Source organism: Balaenoptera ricei, chromosome 15, assembly GCF_028023285.1.
Source record: "Balaenoptera ricei isolate mBalRic1 chromosome 15, mBalRic1.hap2, whole genome shotgun sequence".
NCBI lineage: Eukaryota > Metazoa > Chordata > Mammalia > Artiodactyla > Balaenopteridae > Balaenoptera > Balaenoptera ricei.
The window spans coordinates 38,947,066-38,971,849 of NC_082653.1; the positions used below are offsets into that span (position 1 = coordinate 38,947,066).

Here is a 24,784-nt window from a genome sequence, read left to right on the forward strand (position 1 = left end):
GAGGGAAACCAACATCACAGAAAACCTAGGAAGAGAAGGGTTCATCTTGAGAGGCGAGAGTGCTGCTGGGAATAAAACCAGGATGGGCGGCAGACCAAGGCCTTTGAGAAGATAATTTCGAGGACAGAAGAGAGGAAGAGCCTAGATGCATGAGAAGAAGGAACAGGCCTCCCATTTATTTGGTGCCTTCTCAGTTTTGTACTGGATGGTATTCAGACAATAACTTGTTTTACTGAAGGATAAAGAGAGATGAGGAAGCAGAAGACTAGGAGGGAGACTGATAGAAAAAGCAAGGCTAGAGATTGGAGAGTTATTGATATTTGTATGTTCATTTCCTTTTGGATGAGAAGGTTTGAGCATGTGTTGAGGAATTGGACAAGTAGCCAGTGGAGGGGGAAAACAGAGACCATAGTCATGGTAGGAGGCAGGTATAAGGGGTTAACTGGTCCATGTGGCAGGGGAAAGTTTCTCCCAAGATGGGCGGGAAGGAAGAAAGTTTGGGTGATGATCCAAAGAAAACTTAAGGAGTTTGGGAGGAAACTTGTGGGAGTTCTCATCAGATGTTCTCAATTTTCCCAGGGAAGTAGGTGGGAAGGTCATCTTTGAGAGTGAAGGGGCAGGGGAGGCAATGGACCTGGAGAATTAAAGGTGGTGAGGAAGGCTGTGGTGGTGAATTCCAGGACCGGGAGGACACTGTGGGTGATAAAAAGGGTTGCAGCCAGGCACCGAGCCCAGGTACCAAGGTCCCCCTTCTCTGTTTACTCTGCCCCAGCCCCCTTCGGCTCCCATGCTGACAAGGGCCAGGAGAGCCTTTATATGCTCAGAGATTTATTGAAAGGAGGGGAGATAGTAAAAGGGAAAAACTCAGAATTGCTTTCAAATAGTGAGGGAAGATTTTACAGAAGAGGAGAGAGTTTAAAAGAAGCCTGATCTGAGAACACACAGAAAATTCAAAGAATAATAAGAGGTCTCTTTGGAAACACATCCCTTAGTTTTTGGGGGAAGGAGAGAAACGATTATTATTCAGTAGATTGCCTGGATTCCTCTTTTTGCTTCATTGTACCACTGCCAGAAATTGACTTGTAATACAGTTCAGCCAACCTTATCACTTCTTACCTCTGATAAACAATGGATCAGGGCTTTTTCAGGTTACATGTGTTTTTTAACCATCAGCATTATGCCCCATAGAATATTTTCATAGCAATATATATACATTGAATGCCAGAGCATTAAACCAGATGTGGAGCCCTTCTAAGCATGGCTCCCTGTGCAACTGTATGAGTCATATACTCAAGATATTGGTCCTGAGCTTCCCTGGTGGCGCAGTGGTTAAGGATCCGCCTGCCAATGCAGGGGACACGGGTTCGAGCCCTGGTCCGGGAGGATCCCACATGTCATGGAGCAACTAAGTCTGTGCGCCACAACTACTGCACTCTAGAGCCCGCAAGCCACAACTACTGAAGCCCACATGCCTAGAGCCCATGCTCCGCAACAAGAGAAGCCACCGCAATGAGAAGCCTGCGCACCACAACGAAGAGTAGCCCCCGCTCACTGCAACTAGAGAAAGCCCGCGCTCAGCAACAAAGATCCAACTCAGACATAAATAAATAAATAAATAAATTTTTTTTTTTTAAAAGATATTGGTCCTGGAAATAACCCAAGGGCAGTAATACAAGTTGCAGAAACCTCACCAGCTTTCTCCATTCCTTACCTCTCACTACTGTGCTTTAGTTTTGGATACTTGGTCTAAACCCTGGGCCAGGTTCTCCTTTAACTCTCCTTGTTAAAAAAAAAAAAAATGGAACCAGCCCAATGCACCACTGTTATGATCCGCTGCTCAGTGACTACCCTGGGAACCTGGACCGGGAGCTGGGAATGGAATGGTATGATGGAAAGAGCTGGGCATGGGTCAACCTGGGAGCCATGTCCCAGTATGGATCATGCGTTGGCTCCTAAGTAATTTTTAATTCTTGCCCAGAAGTGACTTTCTTATAGAACCGCCTGTGAGGTATCATCTTCTTGGTTCTTTGAAAACAAAAAATTGGCAGCCAAAGCAGGCTATTCAAATTAGGACAGTCTTGAGGGGAGAGAGGGAAATGCCCACTTTGCCATTGGGCATAAGCTTCCAATGGAAAGTGCATGTCCAATTTGTGATGATATTCACAGTAGAAACCCCCCCTCCCTTCTCTGCTTTCTGATGGGTGGTATTCTAAGCCCTGACTATAAAGTTTTGTCTTCAGTGACTAACAGTTTGGTAAATCTCATCTAACTTAAAAGATTTGGAGTGGAGGGAAGAGTTCTCCATCCTTGAGGGAGTTTTTGTAGCTGCGCTGGGAATTGTATCAGGATGTCCCATCAGAGTGACAGTGAGGTGGGATTTGAGATTCGTACAAGACCATGGGTTAGAAACCCTAAAGCCTGCTAAAAATCAGGTACAAACAACTATGCAAGTTCAGAATAAGAGGTCAGAAGTTGAAGAGAAGAAGGAGACTTGGTGGGGAGGGGCTGCCCAACCTCTGGATGGCATAACAGAAAGGTGCTGGAAGTTTCGGGAGAACAGCCTCTGGGGGAGTGGTGGGAATTAGGAGAGTGGGACAAGTAGGAGGACAGAGCCAAAAAGCCAGCTATATACAAGCTTTGGTTACCAAGGCAACCCGTTCAGCATTTTCTTCTCTTTCCTCTAAGGTATGTGGAGTGTAGTTGCCAAGCAGAGGTGGTGCCTGTTGGCTGAAGTGGGCCTGGTAGGAGGCAGAGCTAGAGGAGGCTCTATAGGAAAGAGGGTAGAAACATACAAGTATCAACATAAGCGAGTGTAGAAACCTATACCTGTGCAGTCCTCGACATTCAGTTGTTCTGAAGAGGAAATCTCTGCATTTTCTATTTTTGGTCTGATAAATAAGCTCTTCCAGGGTAAGGACTATTTATTCTGTTCTTGTCCTTCTATTCTAGAACATATGACACCATTATCATGCCCTCATTCTCTACCCCTTATTTTGAGGGGGTATGATTGAGGCATAGTTTGGATACAGTAAAATACAAAATTTGAAGGCTATAGTTTGTTGAATTTCTATGTCTCTATATACCTGTGTAACCACCACCTGGATCAAGATAGAGAACATTTCTATTCCTCCATGAAGTTCACCTGGATCCCGTTCCTATCAATACCTACCCCTCTTAAACCAGAGGGAGCCGCTGTTCTGATTTCTAACCCTGTGTAGTAGTTCTCCCTGTCCTTCAACTTCATACATATTATTTTTATCCTCTGTATGCTCAGCCCAGTAATGTGAATGCTGTATGCGGGCTTGGTTGAATCATAGAAAAAACTAATAGCTTAATCAAAAGAGCTGTGGAAGCATGGTGATGTTACTAAAGGTCTGTGATTTTTACCAGTTAGACATCATGTAATCTAGAGAAAGTGGCTTTCTTTTTTTTTTGGCTGCGCTGTGTGGCTTGTAGGAGTTTAGTTCCCAACCAGGGATTGAACATGGCCCACGGCAGTGAAAGCACCGAGTCCTCACCACTGGACAGCCAGGGAATTCCAGGATGCCAAGGCGGGACAAGGGGAAAAAACACCAGGGGAAAAGAACAAAGATCATAAAGTGAGAATGCACGTATGAAAGATTAGGTGTTCTGAAGATAAGCACTTCAAGTGAGTGGAGGAAATTAGCAATAGCAAGGCGCCTTAATGAGGTAAACGACTGTCTGTTTTTCGTACACATTTGTAAGCCTTGCAAGAGCAAGGCCTCAAAAAATTGGGTAAAGGCTCAGAATTGTTTCTCTCCACGGAAATCTTTAGTAAAAGGCGAAAGAGTTATACGATCTGAAGAGAAACCAGAGTATGCAAGTGGCTTTCTGAATCTCAGTTTCCACATCTGTAAAGTGAGGGCCATAATTCTTTTTTATGTGCCTCAAAGGTAAATTCTGCATGAATCAAATATTTAAGGCAGACTATTTGGCATTTGGGGTTACGGTATCTTTTGGAGAGCATTAATTTGGATGTTACATAAAAGCATATATAAACTGTAAGATGCATTACAAAATATGATATTAAAGTATTAAGATGTCGAGTGATTGTAATCCTGGATATTTCTATCTGTGGATGCCTCTATGGAACTTGGGTTTCTCCTCAGTCATTCCAGTGGTGTATGTCTGAGTGCAATGTGGTTATTACATGAAGTCTTCACTCTTCTGGAACCTTCTGTTACATGCCTCTGGTCTTTACAAAGTGATCATTAACTTCCAGGTGGCCTCCCATTCTGACTCCGGCAATGGGCCAATTTCTTGATTCTATCTCACAATGTAACTTCCAAAGTAAATGTCTATTAAGCCTTTGTGTAAACATTCCAGGCCTGTAGCAAAATCAACTGAACATAAATCACCCAAGGAAAAGGGTTTAGGAAAATGTGTAAGTTTGAAAAATGAAGCAGTACAGTACAGTTTCATTGTGGATCTCTGGCCTCAGTTACCTCAACTAAGATTTCTCTGGTCTACATCACAGTTCATCCTCAGAGGTGGTGGTTTTCAGTTACTCCAAAGGGCTTTGCCCAAATATAGAGAAAACAAGCCCTCTGCATATAAAGACACCAAGATGCCTATTTGGAAATGGGCTTAACTGACCTTCTAAATAAAAGCCAGAATCTACCATGTCCTCGTCACTGACTGTATCTTTTCCACATTTAGAGGGTTTGGCTTTAGAAATCCAAGAGAGTGATTGTGATAAATTTGTTTTGCTCCAGTATTCCTTCTTTATTTAGAAATGGATGGTGGATGAAAGTTTTTGCTTTTATAAATTGATTTTGGATTTTTTTCCTTCGGGAAGAAGGGTAATAAGATGAAATGAAAGCCCTGCCTGGAGGGATGAAGGGGAGCGAAGGGAGGGTATTTGATGAAGTTAAAGAACTTGGCTTGAGACTTGCCTTGGGGGGCTCAGGTGCGCATTATATCTTTCAAGCGTAAACTTGTCAACTTGACAATAGTTACTGCAAACTTTACTTTTTCCGAAAATATGACCCAGAAAGCATATTTGTGGCACTACTCCTGTGCAGAGGAATCAACCTATTTGAAGATAGTCTTTTTCAAATAGGTTATCACATTTTCAGAGTAGAGCATTTCATCTCAGAGAACATTTTCTTTTCCACATACCTAGCAGGTTCTAAAGCAATATCATGGCTTCTTTTTGTGTCTTACCAAATAAAATATATTGTCAACCTTACTCTCTCTCCCTGTTGAAAAGAAATGTAGAAGAAAAGACTCACCAAAAGGGAATTTTGATATTATGTAAGGATGTTGTAGAGTTTGATAAGCTTTGGGACGAGTTACCAGGAAAGATCACACCGTATCCTTCTCCAGAAGATAATTCAGGAGATGTTCTTGGCTGAGTTCATTTGGCTTTGGTTCTGTCTGGATGCACAAGAGAGTCAAAGCACTCTAAGACTTGCATTGTATCCCTGTAGTCACCGATGTCCCTGCCCGGCTCATATTCCTTTGCCCAAGCCAGGAGGTCACTTGCAGATGGCTCTAGTATATGCTGAGAGCTTCTTGCATCTCTAAGCCTGAGTGCATCTGGTCCTGCAAGGCTGCTTCTCCTAGGCATGGGGCAGGCTGGAAGTCTTCACTGCAGGGTCATAGCCCCAGAATTGCCCTTGACAATGAGGGATGGAGTTAGCAGATGAACTCCCCAGCTGCATCCTCCCTCAGAGGGACAGTTCTGAGGTGTGTTGTGTGTTCTACAAAGTCACTCACAGGGACCCCGTTGGGATTGTGCCTGGTTGACCACAGTGGTAACCTGCTCATAGCACACCCTTCATTGCTTCCTTCGCTTTCCTGCTTCTGCTGGTTCTTCACCTCCTGTGTATTTGCACACAAATATGTTTCTCATGGTCTGTTTCTGAGAGAACCCAAACTAAGACAATACCTGACCTCCTCGCTTAAGGAATTGCTTCGGCCAGGCATGGAACCTGATGAGTCTTTATGACATCAGCTGTAATATTTAAATAAGAAAATAATAATAATAATAATTTATTTAGCATTCACTATGTGCCAGGCATAGTTCTACATGTCACTGTCTCTTGCTCTCTCTCTCTCTCTCTCTCTAGATATATAGATATATATATATAGATATAGATATATTTACCTCTATGAGGTGTGTATGCTTACCATCCCCGTTTTGCAGATAAGAAAGTAGAGGCATGGTGATTTGCTCAGTATCACAAAGCCAGTAAGTTTCCAGCCAGGATTCAAACTCAGGCATTTGCAGCCAGCATTCCTAACTACTAAGCCATCCTGCCTGCTCCTTTGAGAATCAAATAAAATAATGGACATGAAGGTTACTAAAAAAAAAAGTTCTCTATAAATGAGAGGGATGATTATAACTAAAACCTACCCAACCTTACCCTTTTACTACTCTTGTGTGTTGAGGGGATTTCAGCAAAAGTCGAGGCTGGCACCAAGTCTGCCCCGCTCACCGAGAGCCGCTTACAGATGAGTTGAACTCAGTCTAAAAGGATAATAGATTCCATTTCCTAATTACTGTTTGTTTGTTGGAGTGATTGTAAAGACATCCATTGTCAAGATTAGGGAGGTTTCATTGCAGTGGATCGCGGGAGGTACTGGGGCAGCTACTACATTGAGGTGCATTAAGAATTATATCACCACCAAAAGATAATCTTGCTGCAGATGAGATTGCTTTGGGCATGTGTTCCAGTGTAGGTGCCAAAAATGCTAAGACTTGGAGAAAGTAGAGCTACTTCCTCTGTATGCTTTGCTGCTTGGAAGGGAGAGAGAAAAATAGCAGGAAATGCTCATTTCTTCTCCTGGGATCTTTCAGGGACCTCCTATCTGAACAGGATGGTTGAATTTTGCTTGGGTAAGGGATGACTTGCCAGAAGATGAAAAACACAAGTACAGTCCTTCTCTACTGCTCCCAAGCAGCTGCTGGGTACCGCGTAGTGGGAGATGGTGTAAAAAAGGTGTGGGGACAGGTGTGGCTCCAGCTTCATGGCCGAAAGCATCCCTGGAGGGCAGCTCCAGCAGAGCAGTTGGGAGTCAGAATCCTGAAAAAAGCAGAAACAAAGAGGCATTCTGCTTTTTCTTGACTATCTTCAATGAGGCTGTTTTTAGAGGGGCATAAAGGTAGTCATGATTTCACAGGCAAATTGGAAGGGACCTAATCTCCACCAGGCCTGGGAAAAACTGTTTAGATATTACAAAGACACAGAGCTGGGGAAAAGAAATTCAGGATCCTGAACACTTCCATGGACTTCAAAGTATAAGTGGTGGGTACAGTTGACAATGGAGTTGACCTCTGTTCCCTTGGTGCTTCGGTGGACTGTCTCAGGACTTGGCACACTGCCGCCCTTCCAAAGCAGATGGGGGAATAAACACCATTAGCACACTGATAAGTGTTTGTTTTCCTTTGGCATTAGGGCTAAGAAAAATAAAGTGGGGAGGGTATCAGGTCCTGAAGTAAGCCTTTAAAAGGTTTCCCTTTTTGATTTTTTTTTATGATGGTCTATTTATAACAGCAACAGTCACAAAGAAAAAAAAAACTTTAATTACCCCGGGACACATTTTGCCAAAATTGCATTTAAGTACTTTTTATTTATGAGCAAGACGCATTATCTTTTATGATGTCTTTAAACCAATGAGGGGAAGTTGTGGGTATAAACCAAGGTGTTCTGTGGCCTGTTGTCTTTTTTTGAATCCCTGGAAAAGATCACCAAGAAGGATGCTCCAGATAACTTCATCTGCCAGGCAGTTTGCATGAGACGAAAGAGGCCTTTCTGAAGTCCATTAAAGATGATTCATTACTATTGGTCATACACATGTTTGTGTTTTATTGCTTAAATGCATAAATCATACATTGGCAACTAATTGTATCTGCCACACTATTTTAGGCCCTGGGAGGACTAGAGAGGTACAAGATGTGATTATTATTCTCAAGGAAAGTCGAATTCAATTAGGGAGACAAGATGGCCATGTGTGTGATAGTTAGAGACAACACAAAAGCATATGATTAAGCAGCGAGTTGCAATTACAGGCTGTGAGTGCTGTAATTCTCTTAGCTGTGACACAAGAGGTGTTGTGGAAGCAGCAAAGCTTGAGACAGGTCTTGAAGGACTGGGGCAGTTGGAACAAGTTGAGGAGGTGTGGAGAGGTCATTCTAGGTTAGGAGAATGGCATGCACGAAAAGCACGGAGGTGAGAATGCACATGAATGTCTATGACACCTCAAACAGAGCAGCCTGCTAGACTGGAGGGTTTGGGCAAATGAGTGAGCACTAAGATGAAAGAAAACAGAGCCAGAGAGAGGAAACAGGTTGTTCTAAAATCATGCATTCATCTTCCTCTCAGTTCTGTTACAAATCCATGTTAGATCATTCTGTTTTGTCCATTTGCTTACTGTCATTTTTTAAAGGCATAATCTGTGTATATAGCACGGTGCTGGGGGACATGGTCTGTCTTAGTTTGCGTTTCCCCAGAGGCAGACCCTGATACAAGGAGTCCAGGGCAAGTCATTTATTTGGGAGGTGATCCTAGGAAACTCTAGAAGGGGGTAGAAAAGTGAGACAGGGAGGTAAAAGAAGGCCATAAGGGGTGCGTCATCAAGATATTTACCAATGTGGGAAGCTGGAGCTTAATTCCACTAGCAATGGAACTCAGTATAGGATGTGCTTCAGATGGTCCTGCTTGAGGGGTGAGGGAGTTGGGGTATTTATCCACCAATCCCTTTCAGTCACTGGTCGAGTGCTGCTATTGAGGGCATTAACTCCCGAACACTTAAAAAAAATTTTTTATTTTATATTGGAGTATATGGTTGCTTCCATGTCTTGGCTACTGTAAACAGTGCTGCAGTGAACACCGGGGTGCATGTATACTTTCGAACCATGTTTTTCTCCGGATATATGCTCAGGAGTGGGATTGCTGGATCATATGGTAGAATTCGGTAAAGTTGAAGGATACAAAATTAATACACAGAAATCCCTAACACTTTTGTACCAGAAAAAGTTCACAAGCAGAAGTTGCAGGTGTTTGCAGTAGGCAATTTTGGTGCTAATATGTCAGTATTTTTAGCCTGGAAGTTGGAGATCATGCATTTTAGTCGCCTTGGGCTGCTATAATAAAATACTGTAAACTGGGTGGCCTACAAACAACAGACGTTTATTTCTCACAATCTGGAGGATGGATGTCTGAGATCAGGGTGCCAGCATGGTCAGGTTCTGAAAGCCCTCTTCCAGGTTGCGGACTGCTGACTTCTTGTTGTGTACTCCCATGGTGGGAAGAGGATGAGAGAGTTCTTTGCCATCCCTTTTATATCGGCACTAACCCTGTTCCTGAGGGTTCCACCCTCATGACCTAGTTATCTCCCAAAGGCCCCACCCCCAAATATCATCACATTGGGCTTAGGGTTTCAACATATGAATTTTTGGAGGTCACAGATGTTCGGTCCATTGCACTGTGCTTCACATCCTCAAATGAAGGTCAAGTCACCCTGGGACCAAAGTCCTTGACTAGCGGCTATTTACCTTTTCCCATTGCTTCCCATGTGTTACCATGGTCTGCTCTGATGCAGAGCAAACTTTGGAAGGACAGCTGTACAGTTTGGGATGCAGAAGCATGAGGGAGAGTTTTAGTTATAATACGACTCTACCTGGGTTGGTTTCCTTCTAGTTCAAGGAATTTCCAACACAGATGTGAGCGAGATTAATAAATATGATAATGGCTCAAATTTGAAGGATCCAGAACAATGATTCTGGGTTGGACCCTGGGTTTTTAGTGGAGAATATGTGTCAGTGAACTGAACCCATATTTTAGTTTTCATGGGAAAACTCAGATGGCATCATTAAAAATCAGAAAACAAAATATCCACCCACCATCCACCCTTCCCCCAACACACATCCCTTCCCCTGCCCTCCATGACACGTAGCATTTCCACAAGCTACTTGGGAAATATAAATACATTCAGGGATTTAGCTCAGTAATTTATTTTCTCTCCATCTGCAGCAACACTTTATGCCAGTCGTGTTATGATCCAGTGGGAGAGAGATCAGTTAAAGAGAAACCACAGTAGAGAAAGCATTTAAGAACAACATTCTTGCTTACTAAATTTTAATTTTTAAAATTTGCTTTGGGTTGTGTTCAGTTAATAAAGAGAAGAAAACAAATAAGAAAGGAAAACAAAAAAACATTTTGTTTTTCCATATGCCTTTGTGGAATCCTGGAATTGAAAGAAATCTTGAAAGGCCATTTTAATGGTCTTAACTTTCTGTCAATATTTGTTGAGTTGAACCAAAGTTATATTTCATATGAGGGATAGACAGAAGACTTACAGAGAGATTAAAGCTCCCTCAATAAACTGGTATATGTCTGTCCATCCATCCATGAATCTTCTTACCATTAGAAAATTCTTTTATTCCAAGTGCTGTCAATGCCAATTCTTTTTCAGTACATGAAAAGGAAGAAAATCTCTCTTTATTACAGAACAGATTTTAGAGCAGGAAGACGATTTCTGCCGAAATCGATTCCTGCCGAAACCTGCATCAGTGTGAGTTAGACTAATTAATTACAGCATCTCTCTCTGATAAGGGTTCGTGTCTGGGTATCTCAGGCTAGCTTTTTTCCCCTGGATAATTTTCACTCCCCCTTTGTAATCTAACTGGTACTTTTACTACATGTAAGGTCAGAGGTTTTTTTCTTTCTTTTTTTTTTTTTTTAAATATTTTGACATAAATGAACAATTTTGGGAGTGCACATGAATGATCTGAAAGATGTAAAAGATGACTTAAAAATGGAAAGTCATGCTCATAGATAAGAAGAAAATAAGATAAGGATGCCAGTTCTTTAATTTATAAATTTTATGTAATCCCAATAACAAGAAGATTATTTATTAAAACTAGGCAGCTGATTCTAAAATTTATTTAGAAAGGTAAATAATTAATAATGACATTCTGGAAAATAAAAATAATGAGTGGTGACTATTAAATTTTATAAAAACTTATTAATTAAGGCAGTATGGTACATGCATATGAATAAGAAAACATCATTGGAACAGAATAGAAACTCCAGAAACAGACCCTAATACACATAAGAATTTAAAATAAGATGAAGGTTGCATCTAAAGTCAGTGAAGAAAGATTATTCAATGAATTAGGTTAGGACAACTAAATAGCCCATCACACCTTACAGTATGATAAGTTCCAAATGAATAAAATAGTTAGATGTTAAAAAAGAAACCATAAAAATATAAGAAAATGCAAAAATTATAACTATAGAAGGGGGAAAGTCTTTCTAACGATGACAGAAAATCTGTAAGACATAAAATCAAGGATTGATTAAAAATGAAGTGTTTGTAGCCAGTAAAAATCACCAACATCAAAGTTAAAGAGAAATGACAAACTGGGAAAAATATTGTAATTTTGTCAAAGTGTTAGTTTCTGTATGCTATGAAGAAGGCACACAAACCAACAAGAAAATGACTAATATCAACTAAATAATGAACATAGAATGGTTTACACAAAAGGAAATTGATAAGAAAAGATCATTTACTTTGCTTATGAAAAGAGAAATGCAAGTAAAGCTAAACTAAACTAAGGTACAATTTCACCTGTCAAATTGGCAAGACTTGAAAGTTGGTAATGCCTGGTGCTGCCAGTGCTGTAGGTGAATGCAGACTTCCAAGTGTAGCGGCACGTAATGTAAATGGCAGGGGTCAGCACACCACAGCCTGTGAGTGAAATCCAGCCTGATGCCTGTTTTGGTACTGCCCATGAGCTAAAAACAGTTTTCACATTTTTAAACAGTTGAAAAAAAATCAAAAGAATAACATTGTGTGTCATGTAAAAATTATATAGAATTCAAATTCCATGTCCTTAAATAAAATGTTATTGGAACTAAGTCATGCTGATTTCTTTGGTTGCTCTATGGTTGCTCTTGTGCTCCAATGGCAGACTTGAGTAGTAACAACGGAGACTGTCTGGACTGTACGGCTGAAAATATTTACTTTTACTTTTTCTATAGAAAAAATTTGCTGAGCCCTGCCCTACAACTTGGCAATATCTATCAAAATTATAAGTCCCCTTTGACCCAGTGAATTGACAGCTAGGAACTTATTCTGTAGACGCACTTGCATATGTGTAAAATGACACATGTCCAGGATACTTCATTACAACATTGGTTGGTAAAAGATTGGAAATGACCTAAACGTCTATCAGTAAAGGACTGGCTGTGTAATTATAGTACGTCCACATAGTGAAATACTATGCAGTTATAAAAAAGAATCTACATGCCAAAATGGAATAATCTCTAAAATACATTAGAATTTTTAACAATGTGATTATCTTACCTGTTCAAAAAAGGTTTTGAAAAATTCCCTTCCCTTCTCCCATTCAGTTATTCTCTATCTCAATACCTGGTAGTATTTTCTTCATACCATATCTCCATCTGAAATTTTTGTTCCTCTGTTTACTTCTCTAGTATCCTTCCTAGACTAAAGACTCTTCAAGATTGGTGACTTTGTCTGTATTGCTGACTGTCCCAGTGACAGCACCTGAGCCCTATGGAATGAAGCACCAGCTCCCCATCGCTTAAGAGGCAAGGATGTGGGGGGTGGATGGCATATATATGGGCAAGGGGCTCCCTTAGGAAAGAGGGACCCCAGTGAGAGTCCATGCAGGATTCTGACAGTGGGAGTCATAATTCTATAATCTTTGAACCCTCCAGTAAATCCAGTCTTCTGCTACCACCATTATCACAACTGGAGACCAAAGATGCAGTGAGAGAAAAACCAACAGTCAGCAAGTGAAATAAACGGAAGACCTTGCTGTTTCACGTGTAGCTCCTGGTGTTAGATATTCTAATGTGCAGTGTAGTTTGGAACAGAGGAAAATTAGAAATAATCCGAGTGTCCACTGACAGATCCATGGTTGGGAAAATGCTGGAGTGCCTTGCAGATATTAGAAGGAAGAAGAAAGACCACTATAAATTGACTTGGAAAGATGACCAAGAGATGTAAAGTCAAGAAAGCAAGTTATAAAATAGTTTGTGTGATATGACCCTGCTTTTTATTAATTTATTTATTTTTGGCTGTGTTGGGTCTTCGTTTCTGTGCGAGGGCTTTCTCTAGTTGTGGCAAGCGGGGGCCACTCTTCATCGCGATGCGCGGGGCTCTCACTATCGCGGCCTCTCTTGTTGTGGAGCACAGGCTCCAGACGCGCAGGCTCAGTAGTTGTGGCTCACGGGCCTAGTCGCTCCGCGGCATGTGAGATCTTCCCAGACCAGGGCGCGAACCCGTGTCCCCTGCATTAGCAGGCAGATTCTCAACCACTGCGCCACCAGGGAAGCCCGACCCTGCTTTTTAAAATGTTATGCATAAGAAAAATTAAAAACAATGGAGAAGGCCACTCTGTTGGCAGTGGTTGTTTCTGGAGGCCTGTGAGAAGAGGAAATTTCACTTTTTATGTTGCATATTTATATAGTGTTTGAATGTTATTAATGTTTATAAATTTCTTGTGGAATTAGAAAGAATAAATGAATCTATATTTGTATTTAGCTCTGTGTATAAATGTCTGAATTCCTGACATGGGAACCTTATAATAAGGAATACACATGACTTATCTAGAGAGCCCAGCAAAGAATAAATGACAGGAGACTAAGGTTTGGAATCTGGAAAGGAAGGGTGCCCATCAGGATTCATGAAATATGACTCTTGGGAACTAGAAGAGTATATTCTTTTGACATTGGTTCCCTAAAAAGAAATCGAACAGGGCTGGAGATGTGGGAAAGAAGGATGGTTGTCAGAATATAGGGGCCCTAATGTTGAAATAATAATCCAAGGACTAAAGTGGCTCCAGGATGGAGTTGAGGAGCCATGTCCATATACCACCCCCTATAAACACCTGCTGTCTTTGTTATTATGTCCTGCTCTTGTTTTCTTAATTTTTCCTGATGCAGCTGAGACAACAAGACAGGGTGGTCCAGGGCTGGGAGTGGAGACACCTGGATTCCAGTCCTTCCTCTCCCCTGGACTTGCCCTGGGACTTCGGGTTGTCCACAACCTTCCTCATTTCCTCAGTTTCCCATCCCCAGCAAGGGACTGACCATGTCCTCATGGTCTCAGATGACGGTGTGTATATCATGGGATATGGATTTTTCTTAGACAAATGTTTGCTATAAAAGTGTGTGTGGATTGACATATACACTAATATGTATAAAATGGATAACTAATAAGAACCTGCTGTATAAAAAAATGAATAAAATTCTAAAGTTCAAAAAAAAAGAAGTGTGTGTATGTGTGTATCTAATCTTAAGTTTTTTCTGGCATCCTATCCAGAACTTTCTATCATATTTCCCCTTTGCATCTTCACTCTGAGGGTCATCATGCAATGGTAGGGCTGGAGGATGACGTAGAAACCATCTGGCTCAAGTCCATCTGTTTCCAAATGAAACCCAGGGAAAGCTGAATGTCTTGGTCTGGACAATTCTCCAACTTCAAGCTGCACAGGAATCACCTGGAGATCTTGTTAAAACACAGATCCTGATGCAGTAGGTGAAGGGTGGGCCTGAGATACTGCACTTCAAACAAGCTCCCAGGAGATACTGATGCTGCTGTTTCCCAGCCCGAACTTGGGAAACCAAGAGTACAGGATACAGAGCTTCTCAGAGGCAGAGGATGACCTTGGCCCAAATTCCCCCACTCACTGTCTAGTGCTGTTTCCTACAGGGGACATAATTACTAATCCATTTGTTGTAAGACCTAAAGCTATCATCTATCTGAGAAATTTGTGTCAGAATCACTTGGGGGAACTTTAAAATTTGGGGGCCTCTCTCCCAGAGTTTCCATTTGGTTACTACAGGCTGAAATCTGGGACTTAGTATCTTTATAAGACCCCCTGATTATTTTGATTTATTCAGCTCATGACCAACTTTTGGAAACCACTGTCTAAGTCATTTAGGAATATTGAATTATATCTGGTCTGATCTGAGTTTTCAACTTTATTTTAACTTATTTTGTTAGTGCTTATTGAGTCCCTATATATTTCTTGTCACTTCCTTAACCACTGAGAAGAGCAATGCACAAAAAATAAAAAGAAAGGATAGAGTATATTAACTCCCATGAAACTAGAAGGATAAAAAAGAAAATACAGGAAAATGATAGAGGAGAATACAAAAGTCAAATAAGAGACTCTCGATCTTATAAAAATCATGGAAAAATAATATACTAAGCTAAGTATGCACACAAATGTTCAGTGCAGCCAAATAAAAACAATTCAGAATTTACCATCTATGGGTAAAGAGACGGCAAGACTGTGAATAACTTATATACAGTGGAACACATCATATTCACATTTACCTTATGTAAAGTTGCCTCTACAGGCTTAATAGAAAGGAGAGGGTTAGAGAAAAAGAACTGTACAGTGTGGACAGTTTTGTCCACTGTTCCCTTAAAGGAGCAAGGGATGCTGAGTCAGTCAGACCCACTTCCCGTGCACCCCTCATAGTATAAGCAGCTCGTAATGCTGAGACTGATTGTTGGGTTTGAAGATAAACTCGAGCCAGTTTCTTCAGTGATCTGTTTGTATAACAAAGGGAATACTAACTGTATAAAAAAGAAAATTAAAACAATTCCCTTTGATCAAAAAAAAAAAAGAAAAATCACACGCATTTATGACTGTCAATACAGAAACATACACAGCCACCCATGCACAACTCATACATATCCTGGGTCTGGGGGCGAGTCATTAGAGAAGATATATTTTAGACTGCAAAGACCCTTGGAAAACCTTTTCTAGAAACGCATTTACTGCCACCTCCATTCTCCTTGTGTGTTTGGATTAAGACAACCTAAGTATCATCTTAGAGTAAAGAACACCTAGACTTTATTCTAAAAACCTATGTTCCAAAGATTTCTGAATGTTTACTCCTGTTAACTTTGGGCAGGTTTTCTCTTTTTTGTCTTGTTTTTTGACTCTTGTGACAACCAAATAATAGTGGGATTTGCTCTCTCACCATCAACATCCACATCACAATCTGGTTGGGAAAATCATTCAAGAGCAGCCATCTGCTGGGGGAGCCACGTGAGCCTGGGAGGTTGCACCTCTAAAAGGAATGCTCACGTTTTGTGTGTTCTCTCAGTCCTCTATGGCTCTATACTGTTGCTTCCTCTAAGGTGCCCACAACAAGGATGGATGAATCTATCTTCACACAAGCACAGTTCAGAGGCATATCTTTTCCAAGCTTCTCAGAAAGAGTTGTACTTTGTTCTAGCACCTGACCTCCAGCAACAAGAGACTTTTTCATTTTTTATCAGCATTTAATTGCAATCACTGCTGTTTTATGACATGACAAAGGCCTTCATCTCCACGGTTTGGTCATTGTTTCCTGCTCTTTGGTGGGGCTTGATGATCACCTTCCCTCCCAATGTTCATAGAGGTGTTAGCCCAGATGAATTTTCTAGCCTGCAACTGGGTGAGGCAGTGGCTGAATCACGTGAGTTGAGTTTTGACATTTAATAAGACATGAGTTATCTTTGAACGATATATCCCTGCCGCTAGCCTACTGTAGGCAACTGAGAACATGCTCTGCCTGCACAATGGCATCTCAGTAATGGAAAGAAAGGGTGATTATTCAGAAGCATTGGCATCTAGGGAAAAATCTGGAAAGCGTCAGGTCTTGGCCTATTGTCACTTTTATTCTGCCTCATTGAGAACCCATGGTCTGCCAGATGATGGGAGGTTGATGATATGGAAAGTAAAAGATGGGGCACCAGGGTGATAGGTAGTGGCCTCATTCTCTTTAGCTAATAATGGGCTATCCTTTATATTTGTCATATAAAATGATTTGGTGGCACTCAAAGTACAAATAAAAATGTTCAAGGCTCAGATGAGTTGGATGCTTGTCACCTCCAATAACTATCTTAAGAGAATGGAACTGTCAACATATTTAAGAAACTAATTTATTTTTCTGGCAAGAAATAGAAGCAACGATCCTAGACTCGCAGGATTCTCAGGGTTTTCTCGAACATCTAATATACTGTTCTTTACAGTTCTCATTTATTTCATGCGTATTCGCCTTGACTCCCAGATAGACTCTGTATTTCCCAAAGGTAAAAAGCAGGTCTTTATGTTTTGTTTCTTTTCTCCTTACACACAGCTTGGAACATAGTTCCTAGCGTATGATAGAAACTGAATAAATCCTTGCTATTGCTAATAATAGCTATACTTAGGGGCCTCAACTATGTGCTAGTTATTAATCTGGGTGCTTTACATAATAGTTCATTTAATTCTCACCCAATCCCTGAGATGGATATATTGTATCTCTTTTGAGACTATGGGAAGGATGTTAATACTTGCATAATGGCAAAGGCCAAAAGCAAAATTTGAACCCTCGTGGTTTTGGACCTTTTCACTGTGCCATGTTATATAGATTGCACCATGTTGATAAGCCTTGTTCTGGGTCTGAGATGTGTCTTCTTCAAGCAGGCCCTGGCCATCAGGGTCTGGCCTCAGATCCTTCTTGACTCAGTAGGTGGATGATGTTATACTGAGAAACATGTAAGTGGAAGCGTGGTGTGAGCAAAGAGAGGGTGTATTCTGCAGTGGCGCGCTTGAATTATTTTTGTATTTTTGATCATTTCTCCTGGTTTTGGATTTGGTATAAGCCCATGTATTTATCTTTGGATTAACCAGGATAAAACCCAAGAGCTGATCGAAACCCTGCTGTATTTGCCTTTCTCAAAAATAGTCCAGCTGGAAGTTGTGAGAAAGAATTATTGGGAGAGAGGTCCCGGAGAGGAGGGTCAGCTTATCCTGTTGAACCTAATGGTGGGAATCAGTCACTGCTCGACTCTTGTTTCATCTTAGTGTGAATTAGGATAAAGGCACTACTTCATCAAGATCTATCTCTATTAGCTGGAAAATTCTTGTAGTTTACTAATTTTATTAGAACTGTCCAAGGCCTAATATTCCTTTTCAACATAGCACTCCTGGCAACTTCCATTAACCAACTGGGTTGGCATATGTGATAAAAACTACTTGTGATCCCTGATTTAGAGGTTTTTGTTTTCTTCTTTCTAATGTGTCTTTCTTTTCTAGTTGCAAAACAAAACACCAGAAAAAGATGTGCTTCATTTTGGTTGAAGCCATGGGTATTCCCTTGGGAGGATCCTTAGTCGCTGGGCTGGTTTCTTACCATATCCAGCTGGAAACTCAGGCATAGAATGTTTCCTATCTAGTTGCCTCTTTTTTTCAACCAGTAAGTGATATAGTGGGTAGGGAGAGGGGAGATAGATTTAGCTCTCTCTTGCTGTTATTTAGAATGAGAGCCCAAAGACTTTTGGTGGGAATAGATGGTCACGGGTAAATTGAAAATTCTGTATGCCATCTTAAAACCCGGTGGCAGCTTTCCTGAATTTTTCTGAAAGTGACACAAAGGGAACTCAAATGTCTTCATATGAGAGAGATATACTTTTGAGGGAAAATATACAACTTAAATGATCTGGAATATTCCAGAATATTTGTGGTAGATTGATTGCAAAGATGTCTCCAATTTTCTATCACTTTCTATATCCATACCGTTGACAATGTGATCTTGCAGCTCACTTCATCAATAGGTGGAGTCTTTCCCATTCCCCCTTGAACCTGGGCCAGCCTCACGACTGTGCTTTGGCCAATAGAATGGCATCCAAGGGACGATGCGCCCATTCTGATCCTAGGCCTTGGAGGCCTCATATGCTTCTGCTTGCTCTCTTCTGCTCTTGCCATGTGAAAAAGCCTGGAATATCCTTTAGTAGGACGTGGAACAGAGATGAGCCATCCCAGCTGAAGGCATCCTCTACCAGCCAGTCCCCAGCCAATCCAGGAACATGGGTGAACTCAACTGAAATCAGTTCAGCCTGGCATGAATCCCCAGAGCCACCCAGCTACTCATCAGCAATAATAAATTGTTGCATCTTAAGCCACTAAAATTTAGGTGAGTTATGCAGCAAGTGCTAACTGATACATATTCTGATTCTAAAGATTGTTTTAATGGATAATTTACATAGCATGCCTAGAGCCACTGGCTTTGGCATCTAGCAGATATTTAATAAATATCAATTCTTGTTTTCCTTTTCCTTCCCTAAAGGGATGTACTCCCAGACTGGAGTTTGCAGGTTTCAGCCAGAAGATAGAATAGCAACTTGATAGTCACATCACATAGGTATACATGAGTTACCATATCTCATAACAGTCACTAGAGATAGGGAGTAGTTTTTTCCTAGGCTAGACAGACTAACATTTCTTTCTTGCCTTAGAAAGAGACTTCAAACATTTAAAAACACACCCCTGAACTACTGGCAAGTAAATTATACTATTTCTGTGTTTATGTAATTTGGGTGAGCAAAACTGTCAAAATATGGAAAATACTGTTAGGAAAATTGAGAGTCCTGGATCTATGTGACTTTGTGCAAGTCACCACCTTTTTCTGGGCCTCAGTTTCCTCATCTCTAAATTGGGAAAGTTGGCCTTCCAACATGACTTCTAGCTCTGACCTTCCACAACTCCTCTGGCGGCAACAGAGTGAAGTTAGGAACAGAAGATCCGCAGCCAGATTACTTACTCTGAAACCTGGCCCTGATGCTTCTATTTATATGCCCTTGGACATATTAGTGCCTCAGTTTCTTTATCTGAAAATGGGGCTGCCACATGGCATGGTTGTGAGGATTACATAATATAACCCATGTTAACTGCTGAGAACAGTGCCTGGCACACAGAATGTGCTTAACAAAAGTTAAAAAAAAGTTATTATTTCATTTGGCATAGGGTCATGTCTTATGCAACTGCACTTTCATGGGATTTAAATGATGAAAGTTCAAATGGCGAACGAACATCAACCCAATAGATAAAACTGACACGTTTCTGAAATTCACCCCCACACAAATGAGTCTTAACTGTGCTTAAGCTTTTATATTCATCATTTAAAAGGTTTTTCTCTCACCTAGTTGGGCGTGGCATCTTATATAAGTGAAATTTTCTGCTTTAGCTCTGAGCTTATTGTTTTCTCTCTGTTGCTGCTACCCTGTGGCAACAAGCAAGGGGCAGTTTAATGCAGAATTAAGAGGGTAGGGTGCTAATTCTGGCTCTGCCACTTACTAGCTTGCTTTGTTCTTTAATTACTCTGTCCCTCCATTTTCTTGTATGGAAGATGTGAGTAATAATAGTGCCTGCCTCTTAGGTTTATTGTAAACATGATACATTTAGAAAAGTACCTGATACTCAGTAGGCTCTTAATAAATACTGTGGATTAGTATATTATTATATTCTGCTCCATTTGAATTGTTTTAAAGCAAGCATTAGGGGTCCAAATTTTGTCCAGAAGAATATCTTTTGAAATGAATCAGGATAGGTAAGTATAGGGATGCTATTGCTGACCCACCCAATTCTCCTTTGCCAGGCTGGTGTTCCCATATCCCACGTGCTATGAGCATTAGCTATTAATGGCTTACAGCTGCCTCTTTCTCTGGAGAATTGCCATTGGCCAAATGGGAGTTGCCTAGCCTAGAATTGCCTGGGAAGTTAAGCAACTCTTCTGCCCCTGGGTGTGGCCCACAGCCAATGCTTGACTGACGCAGGGGCACAAAAGGACCTTTTGCCTCGAAAAGGGCAGGGGGCAACTCTGTGGAGCAATCCATGCTCCAGAGCTCCCAGTGGGATAAGACTGAGGCCAGACTTCAGCTGAGGCCACACCCTAATTCTGCTTCCCTTTCCCTGTCCGGCTTCCCTTACTCTCGTTTTTCTTCCTCAATAAATTACTTCCATGTGAATCTTCATCTTGGGCCTGGAAAGAAGGAAGAAAGAAAGAAGTGCAGCATGAGCTTTGCAGAGATTTTGAGACATTACAGTTGGACTTTCTGGGAGGGCAAACACCTCAAGTAGGTGTGGTTTTGATTCTCTCCAAGTCTTTGTTTAGGAGAAGAGGCTGGAGGGACTTAATAGAAGTTGGGAAAACAATAGGACCTCAGGTAATGGGTATATGAACCGGGCTCTGTGCTACTGAGGTCTGTGCACAGATTTGAATGACCCATATGAACCTAGACACAGATTTTGCTAGACCATGTTACTACTACAATGATTAATACCAAGTAGACCTAGAGTCTTCCAGGACCCAAGATAAACTCCATCCTAAATTCCATGCTGACTTCTTTTGACTATGTGGAAACCCACTTTTGTGTTATGACAGTTGCCTTTCTTCCATACTTACCAGACAAGATTTTCCAAAGGACTTTGGGGATGAATTAGGATGGTAAGTATGAAGTTGCCCACTACTGAAGTGCTGGCTGAAGTGCTGGAAAACCTGGCTGCAGGTTTTCCCTGATGAGATTATGGTAGTTTGTCCCAGAAAGAGATAAGAGATAAAATGACCTGCAGATTTAGTCTTGGGTTTACAGACACTGAAGAACCAGCCACCTACTTGAATTCAAAGTTCTATTCCATCCTGATGTTTCAACAGGGGAGTGAAATACAGAATCTTCTTTTTATTCTCCCAAAGAAGGGGGCAAGGGATCATCTCTCATTTTCCTTTCATTCATTCATTTATTCTCGGTCTCTGCCCCTCTGTATCTTTTCTTTTACTCCAATCTGCATGTGACATCTTATAAGCATGTCTCTGTAAACTCAATTCAACAAACTAACATTGGTTAACATGTTTTATTATGTCCTTTTTTCAAAGGATCTTATAAAATTTGTCCATTGCTTCTCAAAGCCATGGAAGACTATCTACAGAATAGAACCTGATGCAGATTCCTAGAGCATCACCTGAAGGTGGTGTTACACAATTTGTAACTAGTTTTATATTGAAAGAGGGCACAGATAATTTAGAGCAGTATATAAATACTACATGAACTTTCAAGATAAATATGAGATTTCAAAGAAAAAAGTTGCAATGATGGTGGACTATAATGAGTTCACCCTTCAGATATCTGGTGTAGTACAATGTTCTCTTTTTTTTTTTTTTTAACATCTTTATTGGAGTATAATTGCTTTACAATGGTGTGTTAGTTTCTGCTTTATAACAAAGTGAATCAGTTATACATATACATATGTCCCCATATCTCTTCCCTCTTGCATCTCCCTCCCTCCCACCCTCCCTATCCGACCCCTCTAGGTGGTCACAAAGCACCGAGCTGATCTCCCTGTGCTATGCGGCTGCTTCCCACTAGCTATCTATTTTACGTTTGGTAGTGTATATATGTCCATGCCACTCTCTCACTTTGTCCCAGCTTACCCTTCCCCCTCTCTGTATCCTCAAGTCCATTCTCTAGTAGGTCTGCATCTTTATTCCCGTCTTGCCCCTAGGTTCTTCATGACCATTTTTTTTTTTTTAGATTCCATATATATGTGTTAGCATACAGTATTTGTTTTTCTCTTTCTGACTTACTTCACTCTGAATGACAGTCTCTAGATCCATCCACCCAACTACAAATAATTCGGTTTCTTTCCTTTTTATGGCTGAGTAATATTCCATTGTATATATGTGCCACATCTTCCTTATCCATTCATCTGTTGATGGACAGTTAGGTTGCTTCCATGTCCTGGCTATTGTAAATAGAGCTGCAATGAACATTTTGGTACATGACTCTTTTTGAATTATGGTTTTCTCAGAGTATATGCCCAGTAGTGGGATTGCTGGGTCATATGGTAGTTCTATTTTTAGTTTTTTAAGGAACCTCCATGCTGTTCTCCATAGTGACTGTATCAATTTACTTTCCCACCAACAGTGCAAGAGGGTTCCCTTTTCTCCACACCCTCTCCAGCATTTATTGTTTGTAGATTTTTTGATGATAGCCATTCTGACCGGTGTGAGATGATATCTCATTGTAGTTTTGATTTACATTTCTCTAATGATTAATGATGTTGAACATTCTTTCCTGTGTTTGTTGGCAATCTGTATATCTTCTTTGGAGAAATGTCTATTTAGGTCTTCTGCCCATTTTTGGACTGGGTTGTTTGTTTTTTTCATATTGAGCTGCATGAGCTGCTTGTAAATTTTGGAGATTAATCCTTTGTCAGTTGCTTCATTTGCAAATATTTTCTCCCATTCTGAGGGTTGTCTTTTCGTCTTGTTTATGGTTTCCTTTGCTGTGCAAAAGCTTTTAAGTTTCATTAGGTCCCATTTGTTTATTTTTGTTTTTATTTCCATTTCTCTAGGAGGTGGGTCAAAAAGGATCTTGATATGATTTTATGTCATAGAGTGTTCTGCCTATGTTTTCCTCTAAGAGTTTGATGGTGTCAAACTGGCCTTACATTTAGGTCTTTAATCCATTTTGAGTTTATTCTTGTGTATGGTGTTAGGGAGTGTTCTAATTTCATTCTTTTACATGTAGCTGTCCAGTTTTCCCAGCGTACAATGTTCTCTTATGCTAAAAGGACAACTTTGGTGGAAGTGTCTAAGAAACACTTCTACATATGACTTCAGCCAGTTCAAAAGATGATGTAGGCAAGACTTCATGTAACTGTGCAACAGGAAGGAGGAAAAGATGGGAAAACTTCTAGTACCATTTTCATCCCAAGACAGGAATGCCAATAATATTCCAAGTTAAGATGACTAGCTCAAGGCCTGGCTTGCAAATACAACTCTCTATATTCTCTGGAAATTAAGAGTTTACCTCAGTGAGACATAGGTATATTTCTTGAGGGAACAATCATTGACACCACTGTGGTAGATGAGATACATGGCCACTCAAAGCTTACTTCTCAGAAGCAATTAATTAAGTGGATGCCCAGCAAATGAATAGCGGTCCTTATGACTCTTTGGCTAGAAAAAAAGAGAGGTGTGTTATTTCAGGAGTGAATTGGCAACTGTTAAGTCCTGGGAACTTTGAAGGCTTAACCTGGCCTGAGAGAAGCCTTCCTTCTCATGGATTCTAAATCACTATTATGTTGCTACTGCTCTGGAACTGTCAGCACGTGACTTGAGTTAGACTCGGGAATTTTCCCAGGTCAGTGGGAAAGGCCATATTTTCTCACGTAAGAAAGTGATGGTGCTTTTGTCCAGCCTTTGAGGCTGAGCAATGCTCTGCATGGATTGTACTCCTTCAGAAAAGACAGGTGGAGAAGACTTACTTTGGGCCAAGGTCGCTGGTTTTTTTCTGGGTAGGGTTGATTCTGACATCTTGACTTTTCAGGAAAGAGCCATACAGCAAACTCAGGGACATGAAATTTGAAATTGGTTTTGGACCATGTCAGTTGCCTTTTCATAAGGTGGCAAGCACAAAACAGAGAGAGTTCAAGGAATATATAAAAAGAAACCTTCTCATATAAAATCTAGAAAAGAGTATGAGGATATCAGCTCCAAAGAGAGACCTTGAGAAGAGAACATACCATAAAAGAAAGGTTAGGAAACCAAAGCCAATTGTTTGACCAGAAAATCTTTGTCTCTGCTTAGTTTTTGGTTCTGCTCTTGGAGAGGCTGTGTTTAAGTTTTTCTTTTTCTTCAGGGAATCCTTGGTGGGCAGAGTCTACTCTTCCAGGGCCTGAGGCAGGATGGAGTGGGGTGCACACTAGGTCTTTTGATTTTGATTTCACTTGCAGCTGTGGGGATAGATTTCATGCTTCCTTCCTGCTCTTTGCCATGAAGCATACAATTGAACATGTGGCTCAGCCAGAGAGGCCCAATAAATACTTGCTGGTGAGCATAATGGAGGGGACACAAATGGTAGCAAGGTGTGTGCACCCCGCCATGTTGCCCGCATGTGGCATCAATGTGGTCCTGCCCCAGCACCTGTGGAAGATTTCATGGCACTGTCTGAGCCATGC

The 24,784-nt window shown here is 41.0% G+C and overlaps 1 non-coding gene across 1 annotated transcript; it reads right to left on the reverse strand.

Annotated features, from left to right (window-relative positions):
• Positions 1-3,724: 3,724 nt before the first annotated feature.
• On the reverse strand, positions 3,725-3,840 carry LOC132350068 (U5 spliceosomal RNA). The gene has a single exon (XR_009497822.1). It is a non-coding gene; the product is annotated as a U5 spliceosomal RNA (small nuclear RNA).
• Between the last annotated feature and the right edge of the window lie 20,944 nt (positions 3,841-24,784).